The sequence below is a fragment of the Oncorhynchus keta genome, unplaced genomic scaffold (genome assembly GCF_023373465.1).
Source record: "Oncorhynchus keta strain PuntledgeMale-10-30-2019 unplaced genomic scaffold, Oket_V2 Un_contig_4709_pilon_pilon, whole genome shotgun sequence".
NCBI lineage: Eukaryota > Metazoa > Chordata > Actinopteri > Salmoniformes > Salmonidae > Oncorhynchus > Oncorhynchus keta.
Window position 1 is genome coordinate 1 of NW_026287912.1, and position 19,957 is coordinate 19,957.

The following is a 19,957-nucleotide window of genomic DNA, read 5'->3' on the forward strand; positions in this document are numbered from 1 at the left end:
TACCAAATATTCAAAGAGCTTTTCTCAAAAGTGAGTTTACAGGTTTATTAACTTTCAAAGCAGAATTACTTACCATTCTTCCTCAAATGTAGTGTATGATATACCATTTTGTAGCTCTGAGTCTCCACTTCTATCCAGTGTAAAAAAAATGCAAATGTTGCTACATAAGACAGATTTAGCCGTTCAGTCAAATGTGCTTACCAAATTGCAAAATAAATTGCATTGGAGTCAACACAATCCGTGTTCAATAACAGTGATTAACATGATTTTTGAATGACTATCTCAACTCTGTACGCCACACATACAATTATCCATAGGGTCTCTCAATCGAGTAGGGATTATTATGATTTTTTTTTAAATATTTTTATTTTGCCCCTTTTTCTCCCCAATTTCGTGGTATCCAATTGTTTTTAGTAGCTACTATCTTGTCTCATCACTACAACTCCCGTACGGGCTCGGGAGAGACAAAGGTTGAAAGTCAAGCGTCCTCCGATACACAACCCAACCAAGCCGCACTGATTCTTAACACAGCGCGCATCCAACCCGGAACCCAGCCGCACCAATGTGTCGGAGGAAACACCGTGCACCTGGCAACTTTGGTTAGCGTGCACTGTGGCCGGCCCGCCACAGGAGTCGCTGGTGCGCGATGAGACAAGGATATCCCCACCGGCCAAGCCCTCCTAACCCGAACCACGCTAGGCCAATTGTGCGTCACCCCACGGACGCGGACGGTTGGCGACAGAGCCTGTGCATGAACCCAGGGTCTCTGGTGGAGTAGTAGGGAATTTTAAGCACAGATTAAACCACAAAGTTCAGGGAGGTTTTTCAATGCCTCGGAAAGAAGGGATCCGATTGTTTAGATGTGTAAAAACAGACACTGAATATTCCTTTGAGCATGGTGAAGTTATTCATTTCACTTTGGATGGTGTATCAATACAGCTGGTCACTACAAAGATACAGGCATCATTCCTAACTCAGTTGTTGGAGGATGGAAACTGCTCTGGGATTTCACAATGAGGCCAATGGTGATTTTAAAAATAGTTACAGAGTTTAATGATAGGAGAAAACTTAGGATGGATTAACAACATTGTAGTTACTCTACAATACTAACCTAAATGACAGAGTAAAAAGAAGGAAGTCTGCACTTACTAAAAATATATATTTTTATTTTACCTTTAACTAGGCAAGTCAGTTTAGAACAAATTCTTATTTTCAATGACGGCCTAGGAACAGTGGGTTAACTGCCTGTTCAGGGGCAGAACGACAGATTTGTACCTTGTCAGCTCGAGGATCCGAGCAACCTTCCGGTTACTAGTCCAACGCTCTAACCACTAGGCTACCCTGCCGCCCCAAAAGATGCACACTGTTTGCAACAAGCAGTTAAGTAATACTGAAAAAATGTGGCAAAGAAATTAACTTTTGTTCTGAATACAAAGCGTTATGTTTGGGGCAAATCAACACAACACATGACTGAGTACCACTCATATTTTCCAGCCCGGTGGTGGCTGCATCACATTATGGGTATGCTTGTCATCAGCAAGAACTAGGGACTTTGTTACGATCAAAAAAATGGAAAACAGCTATAAGCAGAGGAAAACCTGTTTCATGCTTTCCAACAGACACTGGGAGACGAATTCACCTTTCAGTAACCTAAAACAATAATCTAAAACACAAAGCCAAATCTACACTGGAGTTCCTTACCAAGACCCCATTGAATGGACCAGAGTGCCCGAGTTACAGTTTTGAATTAAATCGCCTTAAAACTCTATGGCAAAACTTGAAAATGACTGTCTAGCAATGACCAACAATCAACTTGACAGAGCTTGAAGAATTTTAAAAAGAATAATGGGCAAATATTGCACTATCCAGGTGTGGAAAGCTCTTAGAGACTTAACCAAAAAGATTCACAGCTGCAATTGCCACAAAAGGTTATTCTACAAAGTATTGACTCAGGGGTGAAAAGACTTACACAACTGTTCAAAAGTTTGGGGTCACTTACAAATGTCCTTGTTTTTGAAAGAAAAGCACATTTCATATCATATCAACATAGATCAGAAATACATTGTAGACATTGTTAATGATGTAAATGACTATTGTAGCAGGAAACGGCAGATTTGTTAATGGAATATCTACATAGGCGTACAGAGGCCCATTATCAGCAACCATCTCTCCTGTGTTCCAATGGTACATTGTGTTAGCTAATCCAAGTTTATTATTTTAAAAGGCTAATTGATCATTAGAAAACCATTTTGCAATTATGTTAGCACAGCTGAAAACTGTTGTTCTCATTAAAGAAGCAGCACATCTGGCCTTTAGACTAGTTGAGTATCTGGAGCATCAGCATTAGTGGGTTTGATTACAGGCTCAAAATGGCCAGAAACAAAGACCTTTCTTCTGAAACTCATCAATCACTCTTGTTCTGAGAAATGAATGCTATTCCATGCAAGAAATTGCCAAGGAACTGAAGATCTCGTCACAACGCTGAGTACTACTCCTTCACAGAACAGCACAAACTGGCTCTGACGAGAATAGAAGAGAGGAGTGAGAGGCCTCGGTTGCACAAATGAGCAAGAGGACAAGTACATTTGAGTGTCTAGTTTGAGAAACAGATGCCTCACATGTCCTCAACTGCCATCTCCATTAAATAGTACATGCAAAACACCAGGCTCAACATCAACAGTGAAGAGGCATCTCCGGGATGCTGGCCTTCTAGGCAGAGTTCCTCTGTCCAGTGTCTGTGTTTATTTGTCCTTCTTAATATTTTAATTTTTATTGGCCAGTTTGAGATACATTTGAAGTCGGAAGTTTACATATACCTAAGCCAAATACATTTAAACCCAGTTTTTTACAATTCCTGACATTTAAACCGAGTAAAAATCCCTGTTTTAGGACAGTTCGGATCACCACTTTATTTTAGGAATGTGAAAAGTCAGAATAATAGTAGAGATTTTATTTCTTTCATCACATTCCCAGTGGGTCAGAAGTTTACATACATTCAATTAGTATTTGGTAGCATTGCCTTTAAATTGTTTAACTTGTGTCAAAAGTTTAGGGTAGCCTTCCACAAGCTTCCCACAATAAGTTGGGTGAATTTAGGCCCATTCCTCCTGACAGAGCTGGTGTAACTGAGTCAGGTCTGTAGGCCTCCTTGCTCGTACACGCTTTTTCAGTTCTGCCCACAAATGTTCTATGGGATTGAGGTCCGGGCTTTGTGATGCCACTCCAATACCTTGACTTTGTTGCCCGTAGTGCTCATTTTGCCACCACTTCGGAAGTATACTTGGGGTCATTGTCCATTTCAATTCCTCATGATGCCATCTATTTTGTGCACCAGTTCCTCCTGCAGCAAAGCTCCCCAACAACATGATGCTGCTCCTCCCCCTTTTCCCTCCAAACATAACAATGGTCATTATGGCCAAACAGTTCTATTTTTGTTTCATCAGACCAGAGGACATTTCTCCAAAAAGTACAATCTTTGTCCCCACATGCAGTTGCAAACCGTAGTCTGGCTTTTTTATGGCTGTTTTGGAGCAGTGGCTTCTTCCTTGCTGAGCGGCCTTTCAGGTTATGTCGATATAGGGCTCGTATTTCTGTGGCTATAGATTATTTTGTACCTGTATCCCCAGCGTCTTCACAAGGTCTTTTGCTGTTCTGAGATTGATTTGCACTTGTTGCACTAACGTACGTTCATCTCTAGGAGACTTAACATCTCCTCTTGAGCAGTATGACGGCTGCATGAGCCCATGGTGCTCATACTGCAGTGCAATTGTCTGTACAGATGAACATGGTACCTTCAGGCATTTGGAAATTGCTCCCAAGTATGAACCAGACTTGTGGAGGTCTACATTTTGTTCTGAGGTCTTGGCTGATTTCTTTTGATTTTCCCATGATGTCAAGCAAAGAGGCACTGAGTTTGAAGGTAGGCCTTGAAATACATCCAAGTGTATACCTCAATTGACAATTGAAATGATTTTCTGGAATTTTCCAAGCTGTTTAAAGGCATAGTCAACTTAGTGTATGTATACTTCTGACCCGCTGGAATAATCTGTCTGTGAACAATTGTTGAAAAAAGACTTGTGTCATGCACAAAGTAGATGTCCTAACCGACTTGCCAAAACTATAGTTTGTTAACACAAAATGTATGGAGTGGTTGAAAGACGAGTTTTAATGACTCCAACCTAAGTGTATGTAAACTTCTGACTTTTGCTTTTTTTTGCTTTTGCTTTTTCTTTGCAACTCTATCTAGAAGGCCAGCATCACGGAGTCGCCTCTTCATGTTTGTGTTTTTGCGGGTATGATTTAATGAACCTGCCAATTGAAGACTTCAGAGGCATCTGTTTCTCCAACTAGACACTCTAATGTACTTGTCCTCTTGCTCAGTTGTGCCTCCCACTCTTCTTTCTGTTCATTGTTTCTGGCCAATTTGAGCCTGTAATTGAACCTACAAACGCTGATGCTCCAGATAATCAACTAGCCTAAAGGCCAGTTTGTGCTTCTTTAATCAGAACAAACATTTTTCAGTAGCGTAACATAATTTCAGAAGGGTTTTCTAATGATCAATTAGCCTTTTAAAATTATAAACCTGGATTAGGTAACACAATGTGTCATTTGGAACACAGGAGTGATGCTTTGCTGATAATGGGCCTCTGTAGATATAAAAAAGCAATTTCCAGCTACGATAGTCCTTTACAACATTAACAATGTCTACACTGTATTTCTGTACCTCTTGGTCCTACCTGGCACGCAGGCTGTCCCATCTAGCCATCTGGAAATGCAAATGCGCTTACGCTAAATGCTAATAGTACTAGTTAAAACTCAAAGTTCATTAAAATACACATGCAGGGTATTGAATTAAAGCTACACTTGTTGTGAATCCAGGCAACAAATCAGATTTTTTAAAATGCTTTTCGTAGCATGAGAAGCTATTATCTGATAGCATGTAATGACCCCAAAGACCCGCAGGGACGTAAGCAAAATAATTAGGCATAGTCAGTCGCTACACAAACCGCACAAATAAAATATAAAAACATTCATTACCTTTGACCATCTTCTTTGTTGGGCACTCCTAGATGTCCCATAATCACTATTGGTCTTTTTTTCTCGATTAAATCGGTCCATATAGCCTAGATATCGATCTATGAAGACTCAATGTGATAAATGGAAAAAAATAGCGTCTTATAACGTAACGTCATTTAAAATAAAAAAAGTTGATTTGATAAACTTTCACAAAACACTTCAAATACTAGGTAATGCAACTTTAGGTATTATTAAACGTTAATAAGCGATCAAATTGATCACGGTCGAAGTATATTCTTTAGCTGTCCGCCTGGAAAAAATGTCCGCATTTTCAACTAAAATATCCGGTCGAGGACTGGAGGAAATGCGTTGCTCTTGGCGTCGTTTGAATTACCAAACAAAGCCTAGCAAAATGACAAGATTCTGTGGAAGCTGTAGCACAGAATCCCCAGCCCCATTAAATGTGTCACCTTCAATGGGTTCAAGTCGCGCATGGATATATATTTCCATTTTCAGATTTTCCTGCACTTTTCGATGAAACGCACGTTCTGTTATAGTCACACCCGTGATTTAACCAGTTTTATAAACGTCTGAGTGTTTTCTATCCACACATACTAATCCTATGCATATACTATATTCCTGGCATGAGTAGCAGGGCGCTGAAATGTTGCGCGATTTTTAACAGAATGTTAAAAAAAGTAGGGGTTAGGATTAACAGGTTAATGGACAAAAACATTTATTTTCTTTTAGAAACAAGGACATTTCTAAGTGACCCCAAACTTATGAACAGTAGTGTATGTATTCAACATTTTCACTATATTATTATGGGTTATTATGAGTAGATGGGGAGAAAAACATCCATTTCATCCACGCTGTAACACAACAAAATGTGGAATATGTCAAGGGGTATGAATACTTTCTGAATGCACTGTAGACATTAAGAAGTACTGAACCCAGAGTAGAATCTTGCGGGATGCCTTTTATTAAATAAGGGATAAATAAACAAAGTGATTGTTGTAAGTACAGTGTGTATTCTGTTAGGTATACTTTGAAAACAGTACATCAGAATAAAAAACTAATTCTATTTTGCTTTCGATTTCTCCAGTTGCAAAGTCGTTTGGCTTGTTCTCCTGCTTCATTAATGGGGAGGAGAGGGAACAGAGTCACAGAGCCATCAACAGGTGAGATATACCTTTATTATCATCATCACATCATTATTGTCTTGTCACCATCTTTGTTGTCGTCAACTGCACTACTGCTAATGAAATTTGGCAGGTATTTATACAAAGTGACTTATTAAGAACATACTTTCGGTATATAAACTGAGCAAAAAAGAAACAGCCCTTTTTCAGGACCCTGTTTTTCAAAGAAATTCGTAAAAATCCAAATAACCTCACAGATCTTCATTGTAAAAGGTTTAAACATGCTTATTCAATGAACCATAAAAAATTTATGAACTTGCACCTGTGGAACGGTCGTTAAGACACTACCAGCTTACAGATGGTAGGCAATTAAGGTCACAGTTATGAAAACTTAACGACACTAAAGAGGCCTTTGTACTGACTCTGAAAAACACCAAAATAAAGATGCCTATGGTCCCTGCTTATCTGCGTGAATGTGCTTTATGCATGTTGCAAAAAGACTACAGATGTGTCCAGGGCAATACATTTTAATGTCCGTACTGTGAGACGCCTAAGACAGCACTACAGGGAGACAGGACGGACAGCTGATCATCCTCGTAGTGGCAGACCACATGTAACAACACCTGCACAGGATCAGTACACCTGCGGGACAGGTACAGGATGTCAACAGCAACTGCCCAAGTTACACCAGGAACGCACAATCACTCCATCAGTGCTTAGACTGTCTGCAATAGGGTGAGAGAGGCTGGACTGAGGGCTTGTAGGCCTGTTGTAAAGCAGGTCTTCACCAGACATCACCGGCAACAACATCGCCTATGGGCACAAACCCACCGTTGCTGGACAAGACAGGACTGGCAAAAAGTGCTCTTCACTGATGAGTCGCGGTTTTGTCTCACCAGGGGTGATGATCGGATTCGGCGTTTATATCATCGAAGGAATGAGCATTACACCTAGGCCTGTACTCTGGAGTGGGATGGATTTGGAGGTGGAGGGACTGTCATGGTCTGGGCGGTGTGTCACAGCATCCTCGGACTGGGCTTGTTGTCATAGCAGGCTATGTCAACGCTGTGTGTTACAGGAAGACATCCTCCCACCCTCATGTGGTACCCTTCCTACAGGCTCATCCCTGACATGACCCTCAACATCACAATGCCACCAGCCATACTCCTCATTGTGTGCGAGATTTCCTGCAAGGCAGCTGAATGTCGGTGTTCTGCCATAGCCAGCGAAGGCCGGATCTCAATCCCATTGAGCACGTCTGGGACCTGTTGTGAGGTCTAGGGCCAGATACTGACTGTTACTTTTTTATTTTGACCCGCCTTTGTTCAGGGACACATTATTCATTTCTGTTCATCACATGTCTGTGAACTTGTTCAGTTTATGTCTCAGTTGTTAAATCTTGCTATGTTCATGCAAATATTTACACATGTTAAGTTTGCTGAAAAGAAACACAGTTGACAGTGCGAGGACGTTTATTTTTTTTTGCTGAGTATAGCTTATGCGGGAATTGAACCCACAACTACATCCTAGCACTGATTAAACAAAGTCATACTTACACAGAGCACTTTGGTAATCCTACCACTAAAGTAATTGACCTTTTGCACTTCAGCCTTGCTTTGTAGTATTTAGTAAGGTGTCTTGTAAAGTTATCCTCCATAACAAATAGATTTGACAGGCCAAATGAGTCTCTTGGAATCAATAGAGCAGAAAAACCTATGGATAGTTGCGTCATTCCACAAATAGGGAATTTGATATTTTCAGTAGAAATTGTGCACAAATATTGCATTTTAAAAGACTGTTACAGTATATTAAATTACATTTCATTTCATGTTGACCACATGGACAAGTCAATAAATAAAATGTATGAATTGCAAAAAATCTGCATTTTGTAATGTCACTCGCCATGTGAATTCTGGGAAGATTTTAACCCATCTCTAACTCAACATTTCTCCACGTTTTCACCATCATTGGAAAGCCATAGTTATGTTTTTGCATTGGCAAAGTAATTTCCAAGATCATTGATTTCATGAGATTAGTGATTAATTATGTCTGTCCCTCATATTAAGGTCAACCCCTTTTATGAAACTGAACTCTCATTTTATATGGTGAAACTATTCTTTTTAAAGGGATGCTGCGAGATTTGGGGGATTTAGCTCTTTATTCTACTTACCTAGTCAGATGAACTCATCAATACCATTGTTATGTCTCAGCATGCAGTTTGAAGGTAATTGTCACGTTCGTCATAGTGAGAGACCAAGGCGCAGCGTGATATGAATACATCTTCTTTAAAACCTCTTGAGAAACTCTGGGCGGTATTTCATTTTGGATAAAAAACCGTTCCCATTTTAAACAAGGATATTTTGTCACGACAAGATGCTAGACTATGCATATAATTGACCGCTTTGATAGAAAACACTCTAACGTTTCCAAAACTGCACAGATATTGTCTGTGAGTAATAACAGAACTGATGTTACAGAGGCGGAAACCCAGATAAAAATCCAATCCGGAAGTGCCCATATTTTGAAAGCGCTGCATACCAATGACTCCTTATATGGCTGTGAATGGGCTACAAAATAGGCTTAATACTTTCTACGTATTCCCCAAGGTGTCTACAGCATTGTTGTATTTTTGCCCATTTATGTTGAAGATTAGCCAGGGACTACACACTGAGCAAGTGGTCACATGATGGCTCCGTGAAAATCTTGCATAAAGTGCAGAGGTAGCCATTATTCCAATCGCTTCTAATGAGAAACCAACCCCGGTGGATATATTATCGAATATATATGTGAAAAAACACCTTGAGGATTGATTCTAAACAACGTTTTACCATGTTTCTGTCGATATTATATGGAGCTAATTTGGAAAAAAGTTTGGCGTTGTAGTGACCGCATTTTTCCGGTCGATTTCTCAATAACCGTGAAGAACAAGCAGACTATTTCGCCTACAAAAGAAATAATATTTTTTGGAAAAAAGGGAACATTTTCTATCTATCTGGGTCTCGAGAGTGAAAACATTCAAAGTTCTTCAAGGTAAATGATTTAATTTGATTGCTTTTCTTATTTTCGTGAAAATGTTGCCTGCTGCTAGCAGACATAATGCTATGCTAAGCTATGATAAACTTACACAAATGCTTGTCTAGCTTTGGCTGTAAAGCATATTTTGAAAATCTGAGATGACAGGGTGATTAACAAAAGGCTAATATATTTGGTGGTGATTTTCATGAATAGGAATATTTTCTAGGGATATTTATGTCCGATGCGTTATGAAATTAGTGTCAGGCGATGATTACGGCTCCCGCATGCGGGATGTGGAGTTAGTGGAGATGAAGAACACTAAAAAGAGAAACTACCAGCTATCTAGCTCAGAACTGAAGCATTGTCTGTTGACTTGATAGGTTGCACAGAGCCGTTTCTTGCGCCTACAGCAGATTTAAAAAAATACGTATTTTACATCAAATTGTTCAATAAATAACTGCATTTAAAACAACTAGAATTGAAATTGTATAGTTTATACATACTTGTAAACATACGTAGAAAGTGCTAACCACCCAGCTTTTTGGAGTAGCTAGGAGATATTTATTCCATGATTTTGAGAAGAGTTGGCTACTGTACCTTGAGACTTCCAGCAATTGTGCTAAAGCTAACTATGATCTAATGTCAATTATCTTTAAACTAAGCATTGGGCTAGTATCCAAAGGTTGCTGGTTTTGAATCCCCAAGCCGGCAAGGTGGGAAAAAATCTGGATTCATAAAATCAATTAAATAAGTATATGTTATTTGGCAGGTCACAGATCGGCTCTCTGAAAAAATCAACCCCCAGACCTCTTAAAGCAAAATACAATAACATTTTCAATAAATATTGAGTATTTGACTGATTTGGACACAGATTTTGCCAAACCAACGGGCTGCTCAATACGCGTCGTTTGGTGTATTGTTGGTCTGTGTTCAACAGAGAGAGCAAATACTACAGTGAAATTCATGGAAGTACTACCACAGAATGTTTCAATTTGGTTTCTTTTACCATTGCCTAAGTAACTTCATCATACATTTGAAAAGTATAAGACAAGTAATCCTTCATGCTATCCATGTGCCCTCTGTTTACAAAACAAAGGGATTAAACGCTTATATTTTGGGTTCTGATGGCATATGATAGTTGAACTAAACATGATACAAGTTATATTCTTCAAGAATCAATGTATAATTAATTCAAAAGTTTTTAAAAGATGTATGTAGCAACTGCAGATTACCCCTTTAAGGAAGGCTAATATTATTAGATTAAACCCAAAGGTTAATGACACATGACACTAAATGACACATGGCACAGCAGGAGTATATTTCTTAGTTATATGTGCTAACATGCTGTTGACCACTATAAGCAGTTCAGTTGTATATCTGTGAATCTTATAAGCTGAGTGCACTGTTACCAGCAAAAGTACACAGGTGTGGACTTGAATGTTACACAGTTAACAAATCGTCTCTCTAAGCATGAACAGGTTCTAAAATCTGACGTGTTGTTCTGTCTGGTTATTTGCCCCTGTTTCTGTGATGGCTACAGGTTCGTCCCTCGCCATGATGACGAGCTGAAGTTGGAGGTGGATGACCCTCTACTGGTGGAAGTACAAGCAGAGGATTACTGGTATGAAGGCTACAACATGCGTACTGGCACCCGCGGCATCTTCCCTGCTTACTACGCCATAGAGGTCGCCAAGAAGCCAGAGAGCTTCAAAGGTTCAGTGCTTTGATCCCTGCTTATTTAGACAGTGCTAAAATGCTAAATGAGTATTTGCAGCACTTTAAAGGGGCCATCTGTAGTTCAAACAATAACAAAGCCAACACCCTGCATTTGATTTGGTAAAGCACACTACAGGCTGATCCAACTTTTTATGTAATGTCCTTAAAACAAGTCGAAATGAGGCTCACGAGTGTGTGTGGCCTCCGTGCCTGTATGACCTCCCTACAATGCCTGGGCATGTCCTGATGAGGTGGCGGATGGTCTCCTGAGGATTCTCCCAGACCTGGACTAAAGCATCCGCCAACTCCTGGACAGTCTGTGGTGCAACGTGGTGTTGGTGGATGGAGCGAGACATGGTGTTTCCCAGATGCTCAATTGGTTTCAGGTCTGGGGAATGGTCCAGACATAGCACCAATGCCTTCCTCTTGCAGGAACTGCTGACACCTCCAGCCACATGAGGTCTAGCATTGTCTTGTTATATGAGGAACCCAGGAGGGAACCCAGGGCCAACCGCAGCATATGGTCTCTCACAAGGGGTCTGAATCTCATCTCAGTACCTAATGGCAGTCAGGCTACCTATGGCGAGCACATGGAGGGCTGTGCGGCCCCCCAAAGAAATGCCACCCCACACCATGACTGACCCACCGCCAAACCGGTCATGCTGGAGGATGTTGCAGGCAGCAGAACGTTCTCCACGGCGTCTCCAGACTCTGTCACATCTGTCACGTGCTCAGTGTGAACCTGCTTTCATCTGTGAAGAGCACAGGGTGCCAGTGGCGAATTTGACAATCTTGTTGTTCTCTGGAAAATGCCAAACGTCCTGAACGGTGTTGGGCTGTAATCACAACCCCCACCTGTGGACGTCGGGCCCTCATACCACCCTCATGGAGTCTGTTTCTGACCGTTTGAGCAGACACATGCACATTTGTGGCCTGCTGGAGGTCAATTTGCAGGGCTCTGGCAGTGCTCCTCCTGCACTGCTTGAGCAGTGTATATAGAGAGGTAGAAACAAACTGCTTACTGCACAGAAATGGTGCAACCATGATGATCACATACAGTAGATATACGTGATCACATAGAAATGGGAGTTGACATGTCATTCTCATTGAAAGCAAGTCTGATAAGATGTAGATATGTTCTATGTCACAATATTTATATTTCTATTACATTCAGTTCTGCACACCAGCTTCAAACAGCTGATAATACATTATGTTTGCTAAAGTCATGCTCCAATGAGCGCTTCATTAGGTAGATAGCCAGCTAAACTTTTCTTAACGCTAATCCTCCAAGAACCAGGCTGGATATATAATTTGAAGATTGAATTTCAGAAGTCTAAAACTGTACGCACAAAAATTATAAGCACAGCATGACAAAAGGTAAGTATGATATTCTCCTACAATCTAAGCTAGATGCGCTCAATCTCACACAAATCATCAAGGCACCCACCAGGTACAACTGTAACTCTGTAAGCAAGGGCACGCTCATAGACATCATCCTGACCAACTGGCCCTCCAAATACACCTCCGCTGTCTTCAACCAGGATCTCAGCGACCACTGCCTCATTGCCTGTATCCGCTACGGTGCCGCAGACAAACAACCACCCCTCATCACTGTCAAATGCTCCCTAAAACACTTCTGTGAGCAGGCCGTTCTAATCGACCTGGCCCGGGTATCCTGGAAGGACATTGACCTCATCCCGTCAGTTGAGGATGCCTGGTCATTCTTTAAAAGTAACTTCCTCACCATTTTAGATAAGCATGCTCCGTTCAAAAAATGCAGAACTAAGAACAGATATAGCCCTTGGTTCACTCCAGACCTGACTGCCCTCGACCAGCACAAAAACATCCTGTGGCGGACTGCAATAGCATCGAACAGTCCCTGCGATATGCAACTGTTCAGGAAAGTCAGGAACCAATACACGCAGTCAGTCAGGAAAGCTAAGGCCAGCTTCTTCAGGCAGAAGTTTGCATCCTGTAGCTCCAACTCCAAAAAGTTCTGGGACACTGTGAAGTCCATGGAGAACAAGAGCACCTCCTCCCAGCTGCCCACCCCACTGAGGCTAGGGAACACGGTCATCACCGACAAATCCATGATTATCGAAAACTTCAACAAGCATTTCTCAATCGGCTGGCCATGCCTTCCGCCTGGCTACTCCTACCTCGGCCAACAGCTCCCCCCGCCCTCCCCCGCAGCTCCTCGCCCAAGCCTCTCCAGGTTCTCCTTTACCCAAATCCAGATAGCAGATGTTCTGAAAGAGCTGCAAAACCTGGATCCGTATAAATCAGCTGGGCTTGACAATCTGGACCCTCTATTTCTGAAACTATCCGCCGCCATTGTCGCAACCCCTATTACCAGCCTGTTCAACCTCTCTTTCATATCGTCTGAGATCCCCAAGGATTGGAAAGCTGCCGCAGTCATCCCCCTCTTCAAAGGGGGAGACACCCTGGACCCAAACTGTTACAGACCTATATCAATTCTGCCCTGCCTATCTAAGGTCTTCGAAAGCCAAGTCAACAAACAGGTCACTGACCATCTCGAATCCCACCGTACCTTCTCCGCTATGCAATCTGGTTTCCGAGCCGGTCACGGGTGCACCTCAGCCACACTCAAGGTACTAAACGACATCATAACCGCCCTCGATAAAAGACAGTACTGTTCAGCCGTCTTCATCGACCTTGCCAAGGCTTTAGACTCTGTCAATCACCATATTCTTATCGGCAGACTCAGTAGCCTCGGTTTTTCGGATGACTGCCTTGCCTGGTTCACCAATTACTTTGCAGACAGAGTTCAGTGTGTCAAATCGGAGGGCATGCTGTCCGGTCCTCTGGCAGTCTCTATGGGGGTGCCACAGGGTTCAATTCTCGGGCCGACTCTTTTCTCTGTATATATCAATGATGTTGCTCTTGCTGCGGGCGATTCCCTGATCCACCTCTACGCAGACAACACCATTCTATATACTTTCGGCCCGTCATTGGACACTGTGCTATCTAACCTCCAAACGAGCTTCAATGCCATACAACACTCCTTCCGTGGCCTCCAACTGCTCTTAAACTCTAGTAAAACCAAATGCATGCTTTTCAACAGATCGCTGCCTGCACCCGCATGCCCGACTAGCATCACCACACTGGATGGTTCCGACCTTGAATGTGGACATCTATAAGTACCTAGGTGTCTGGCTAGACTACAAACTCTCCTTCCAGACCCATATCAAACATCTCAATCGAAAATCAAATCAAAGTCAGCTTTCTATTCCATAACAAAGAGCCTCCTTCCTCAGCTGCCAACCTTACCCTAGTAAAACTGACTATCCTACCGATCCTCGACTTCGGCAATGTCATCTACAAAATTGCTTCCAACACTACTCAGCAAACTGGATGCAGTTTATCACAGTGCCATCCGTTTTGTCACTAAAGCACCTTATACTACCCACCACTGCGACTTGTACATGCTCTAGTCGGCTGGCCCTCACGACATATTCGTCGCCAGACCCACTGGCTCCAGGTCATCTACAAGGCCATGCTAGGTAAAGCTCCGCCTTATCTCAATTCACTGGTCACGATGGCAACACCCATCCGTAGCACGCGCTCCAGCAGGTGTATCTCACTGATCATCCCTAAAGCCAACACCTCATTCGGCCGCCTTTCGTTCCAGTACTCTGCTCCCTGTGACTGGAACGAATTCTAAAATCACTGAAGTTGGAGACTTTTATCTCCCTCACCAACTTCAAACATCAGCTATCTGAGCAGCTAACCGATCGCTGCAGCTGTACATAATCTATTGGTAAATAGCCCACGCATTTCACCTCCCTCATCCCCACAGTTTTTATTTATGTACTTTTCTGCTCTTTTGCACACCAATATCTCTACCTGTACATGATCATCTGATCATTTATCACTACAGTGTTAATCTGAAATATTGTAATTATTCGCCTACCTCCTCATGCCTTTTGCACACATTGTATATAGACTCCCTTTTTTTCTACTGTGTTATTGACTTGTTAATTGTTTACTCCATGTGTAACTCTGTGTTGTCTGTTCACACTGCTATGCTTTATCTTGGCCAGGTCGCAGTTGCAAATGAGAACTTGTTCTCAACTAGCCTACCTGGTTAAATAAAGGTGAAATAAAAAAAAAAATAAAATATACACTACCGGACAAAAGTTTTAGAGTTCTATTTTGTAAATTGTAGAATAATAGTGAAGACATCAAAACTATGACAACACATATGGAATCATGTAGTAAACAAAAAAGTGTTAAACAAATTTAAATATATAAAATATTTGAAATTCCTTCAAATAGCCACCCTTTGCCTTGATGACAGCTTTGCACACTCTGGCATTCTCTAAACCAGCTTCACCTGGAATGCTTTTCCAACAGTGTTGAAGGAGTTACCACATATTCTGCTTTTCCTCTCACTCTGCGGTTCGACTCATCCCAAAACCATCTCACTAGGTTGAGGTCGGGTGATTGTGAGGCCAGGTCATCTGATGCAGCACTCCATCACTCTCCTTCTTGGTAAAATAGCCCTTACACAGCCTGGAGGTTGCCTGGGCCATTGTCCTGTTGACAAACAAAATGATAGTCCCACTAAGCCCAAAGTAGATGGGATGGTGTATCGGTGCAGAATGCTGTGGGAGCCATGCTAGTTAAGTGTGCCTTGAATTCTAAGTAAATCACAGACAGTGTCACTCAGCAAAGCACCCCCACACCATAACACCTCCTTCTCCATGCTTTACGATGGGAAATACACATGCGGAGACCATCCGTTCACCCACATCGTGTCTCACAAAGACATGGCGGTTGGAACCAAAATTCTCCAATTTGGACTCCAGACCAAAGTACAAATTTCCACTGGTCTAATTCCATTTCTCGTGTTTCTTGGCCCGGAGCAAGTCTCTTCTTCATATTGGTGTCCTTTTTTAGTAGTGGTTTCTTTGCTGCACGAACACGAAGGCCTGATTCACAGTCTCCTCTGAACAGTTGATGTTGAGATGTGTCTGTTACTTGAACTCAGTGAAGCACTTATTTGGGCTGCAATTTATGAGGCTGGTAAATCTAATGAACTTATCCTGGTAACTCTGGGTCTTCCATTCATGGGCGGTCCTCATGAGAGCCAGTTTCATCATAGCTTGATGGTTTTTGCAATTGCACTTTCAAAGATATTGAAATGTTCTGTATTGACTGACCTTCATGTCTTAAAGTAACGATGGACTGTCATTTCTCTTTGCTTATTTGAGCTGTTCTTGCCATAACATGAACTTTTACCAAATAGTGCTATCTTCTGTATACCACCCCTACCTTGTCACAACACAACTGATTGGCTGAAATGCATTAAGAAGGAAGAAATTCCACAATTTAACTTTTAAGAATGCACACCTGTTAATTGAAATGCATTCCAAATGACTACATCATGAAGCTGGTTGAGAGAATGTCAAGAGTGTACAAAGCTATCATCAAGGCAAAGGATGTCTATTTGAAGATTCTCGAATATCAAATATATTTTGATTTGTTTAACACTTTTTTGTTTACTACATGATTCCATATGTGTTTTTCATAGTTCTGATGTCTTCACTATTTTTCTACAATGAATGAGTAGGTGTACTGGTAGTGTATATATAGATACATGTAGAATTGGATGTATCTAAGCTAAACAGTAACACATAACATGTTTGGAGAGAATAATGATTTACAGGTCTCACAAAGTACATATAGGCTACAATAGTCCTTTGTAGATAGGGCATTTTACATGGAGGTGAACATCCAGGATGAACCAAAATAGACTAAACAGGTAGGACACAGGTGAGTATACTAACACAAATATACATTTGCACATACACACATCCATGCTGATTAGTTTACATGACGATTAAAGAGAGAAATATTAATAGCAATGGGGCTAGCTAACTGCCAAGCCAAACACCATACATTTCAATGGGGTCGGCTAATCCCGTTTTATCTAGCAATCTTTTAACATCATTAAAGTAATACATGGTGAAATAATGAGAAGTACATGAACACACATTAACAAGGAATAACAAAAACCTTTAAACAGGTCAACATTCACAAGGCTTCTGACCAGACATATTATCAGGACGTATAGTCAAAGCATATGCGGACCAACCGTCAACTGTCTTCCTGGACATTTTCAACCTCTCCCTGACCGAGTCTGTAAATACCACCCTGTGGTCTGCTTGACCTACCTGTGCCCAAGGAAGCAAAGGTAACCTGCCTAAATGATGACGCCCGCCTCACGTCAGTAGCCATGAAGTGCTATAAAATGCTGGTCATGGCTCAAATCAACAGCATCCTCCCCAGACACCTAGACCCACTTCACCCGCATACCGCCCTAACATATCCACAGATGAGGCAATCTTAATCACACGGCCCTTTCTCACCTGGACAAAACAATCACTTTTGTGAGAATGCTGTTCATTGACTACAGCTCAGCGTTCAACACCATAGTGCCCACGAAGCTCATCACTAAGCTAAGGACTCTGGGACTAAACACCCCCTCTCCAACTGGATCCTAGACTTCCTGATGGGCCGCCCCAGGTGGTAAGAGTAGGCAACAACACATCTGCCATGCTGATCTTTAACACTGGGGCCCCTTATGGGTGTGTACTTAGTCCCCCTCCTGTATTCCCGGTTCACCCACGACTGCATGGCCAAACACAACTCCAACACCATTATTAAGTTTGATGACAACACAACAGTGGTAGGCCTGATCACTGACAACGATGAGATGGCCTATAGGGAGGAGGTCAGAGAACTGGCAATGTGGTGCCAGGACAACAACCTCTCCCTCAATGTGAGCAAGACAAAGGAGATGATCGTGGACTACAGGAAAAGGCGGTACGAACAGGCCCCCATTAACATCAACGGGGCTGTAGTGGAGCGGGTCGAAAGTTTCAAGTTCCTTGGTGTCCACATTACCAACTAACTATCGTGGTCACACATACCAAGATAGTCGTGACGAGGGCACGACAAAACCGTGTCCCCCTCAGGAGACTGAAAAGATTTGGCATGGGACCCCAGATCCTCAAAAGGTTCTACAGCTGCATCACTGCCTGCTATGACAACTGCACAGGGCATCTGACCATAAGGTGCTACAGAGGGTAGCGCGAACCGCCCAGTTGTCAGGACTTCCACCGAAGGTGGCTCCTCTCCATGTTCGGGCGGTGCTCGGCGGTCGTCGTCGCCAGCCTACTAGCTGCCACCGATCCATTTTTCCTTTTTGTTTGTCTCTGTCTGTTTTGTTTACACCTGTGTCCATTTAGTTGATTTCGGTGGGTTTGTTAACCTCCGCTACCAGCTAGTCTTTGTGCAGGATTGTTTGCTGTGGTTACTTTGTTTGGGGTGCATGTTTGCACCACAGGGTTTTCTTTCTCACGGCAGTTGTACCGTTTGTATGTGTTTCGAGTAGAGGGTTCTCCTCCGTGTGTAGCGTTTAATTCCCTGTATGTGGCGACCTCATTTGGGCATGTCCCCCCCCATGTTGTTGTTGAGGTGGGACTTCTGAATAAATGATTGTGCCACTGGGACTTCTTGCTCTCCTGCTCCTGATTCCTGCACCTCCCTCCTTCTAGGAGGCACGTAACACCAGTACATCATTTGGGCCAAGCTTCCTGCCATCCAGGACCTATATAATAAGCAGTGTCAGAGGGAAAGCCCATAAAATTGTCAGAAACTCCAGACACACAGCATAGACCGTTTTTTTTCTGCAACCGCACAGGAAGCGGTACCGGAGCGCCAAGTCTAGGACTAAAAAGGCTTCTACCCCAAAGCCATAAGACTGCTGAACAATCAATAAAATCCCCACCAGACAATGACCTCTCTCCCTTTTGTACACTGCTGCTACTCAAGGTTTATTATCTATGCATAGTCACTTCACCCCTACCTACATGTACAAATTACTTCAACTAACCTGTACCCGCACACAGTGACTCGGTACCGGTGCCCCCTGTATAGACTCTTATTGTTTTTCTTATTGTGCTATTTTTTATTATTATTATTTTAGTCTACTTGATAAATATTTTCTTAACTCTTTTTGAACTGCACTGTTGGTTAAGGGATTGTTAGTAAGCATACACTTGTGACAAATGAAGTTTTATTTGATTTGAATATCAATACTTACAGATGTCGAATTATTAGTTACAGGATTGTGAAGGATGGAATGTTGCTTACCTCTAGGATAGTTAAATGGTTATGAGTTACTATGCTGCAATATACGAAAACAGGTGAGGGTAAATCTTTATGCGTCCATGACAGTTATTGATGGTACAATTATTCTCTATGTTATATTTGCTTTTGTCATTAGAAACCATGAAATGGCAGAGCTATTTCTACACATTGCACCTTTAAATGTACTGTAGCATCCATAGTTTATATATATATATACATGTTATCCTTTCTCTATCTCCTCTCCACAGTGAAGAGCAGTGAATGGATAGACAGATACCACATGAAATTCCTGGGCTCGGTCCAAGTGCCCTACCACAAAGGCAACGATGTTCTGTGTGCAGCTATGCAGAAGGTATGGGGAGGTGCTGTGTGTGTGTGCTTGTGAAAGAAAGAGTGAGAGGTAGAAAGATTGAGAAGATAGAAAGAGTGTGAGAGAGATGTCAACTGGCACATTACCAATGAAAACCATAATCTTTAACTGGAGAGAGAGGAGGAGGAAGAGACAGATATGGATGAAGAGACAGATGGATTGAGTAGGAAGATGGGAAATAATGGGGTGAAAGTGTGAGAGGTAAACAGTATAGTACATTCTCTATGAAAATAGTATTCTATTACACCATTGGTTGGGGTCGGAATTAAGAATTGAATTCAATGCATTCATTTAATACATCCCTAAGGAAGAAAATTGTAATTTAATTTTAATTAAAGGAAGTAAATTAATTCAAAGCAACTCAAATAAGACATGAGTGTCATTCCTTTGATTCAACCACATAGTTTGATTCTTATACATAGTATTGGGTACAATTTTGTATTCGTGTAGTAATGTGTAGAATAAATAAGCCATTTGAATTCAATTCAAAGTCTGTTTCCTGTGGGGTGTGGGCAAT

The 19,957-nt window shown here is 41.9% G+C and overlaps 1 long non-coding RNA gene across 1 annotated transcript; it reads left to right on the plus strand.

Moving 5' to 3' along the window:
• Window positions 1-5,911: 5,911 nt before the first annotated feature.
• Window positions 5,912-19,422, plus strand: LOC127924891 (uncharacterized). The gene is made up of 3 exons (XR_008119193.1): window positions 5,912-6,197; window positions 10,714-10,886; window positions 19,319-19,422. It is a non-coding gene; the product is annotated as an uncharacterized LOC127924891 (long non-coding RNA).
• The last annotated feature ends 535 nt before the right edge of the window (window positions 19,423-19,957 follow it).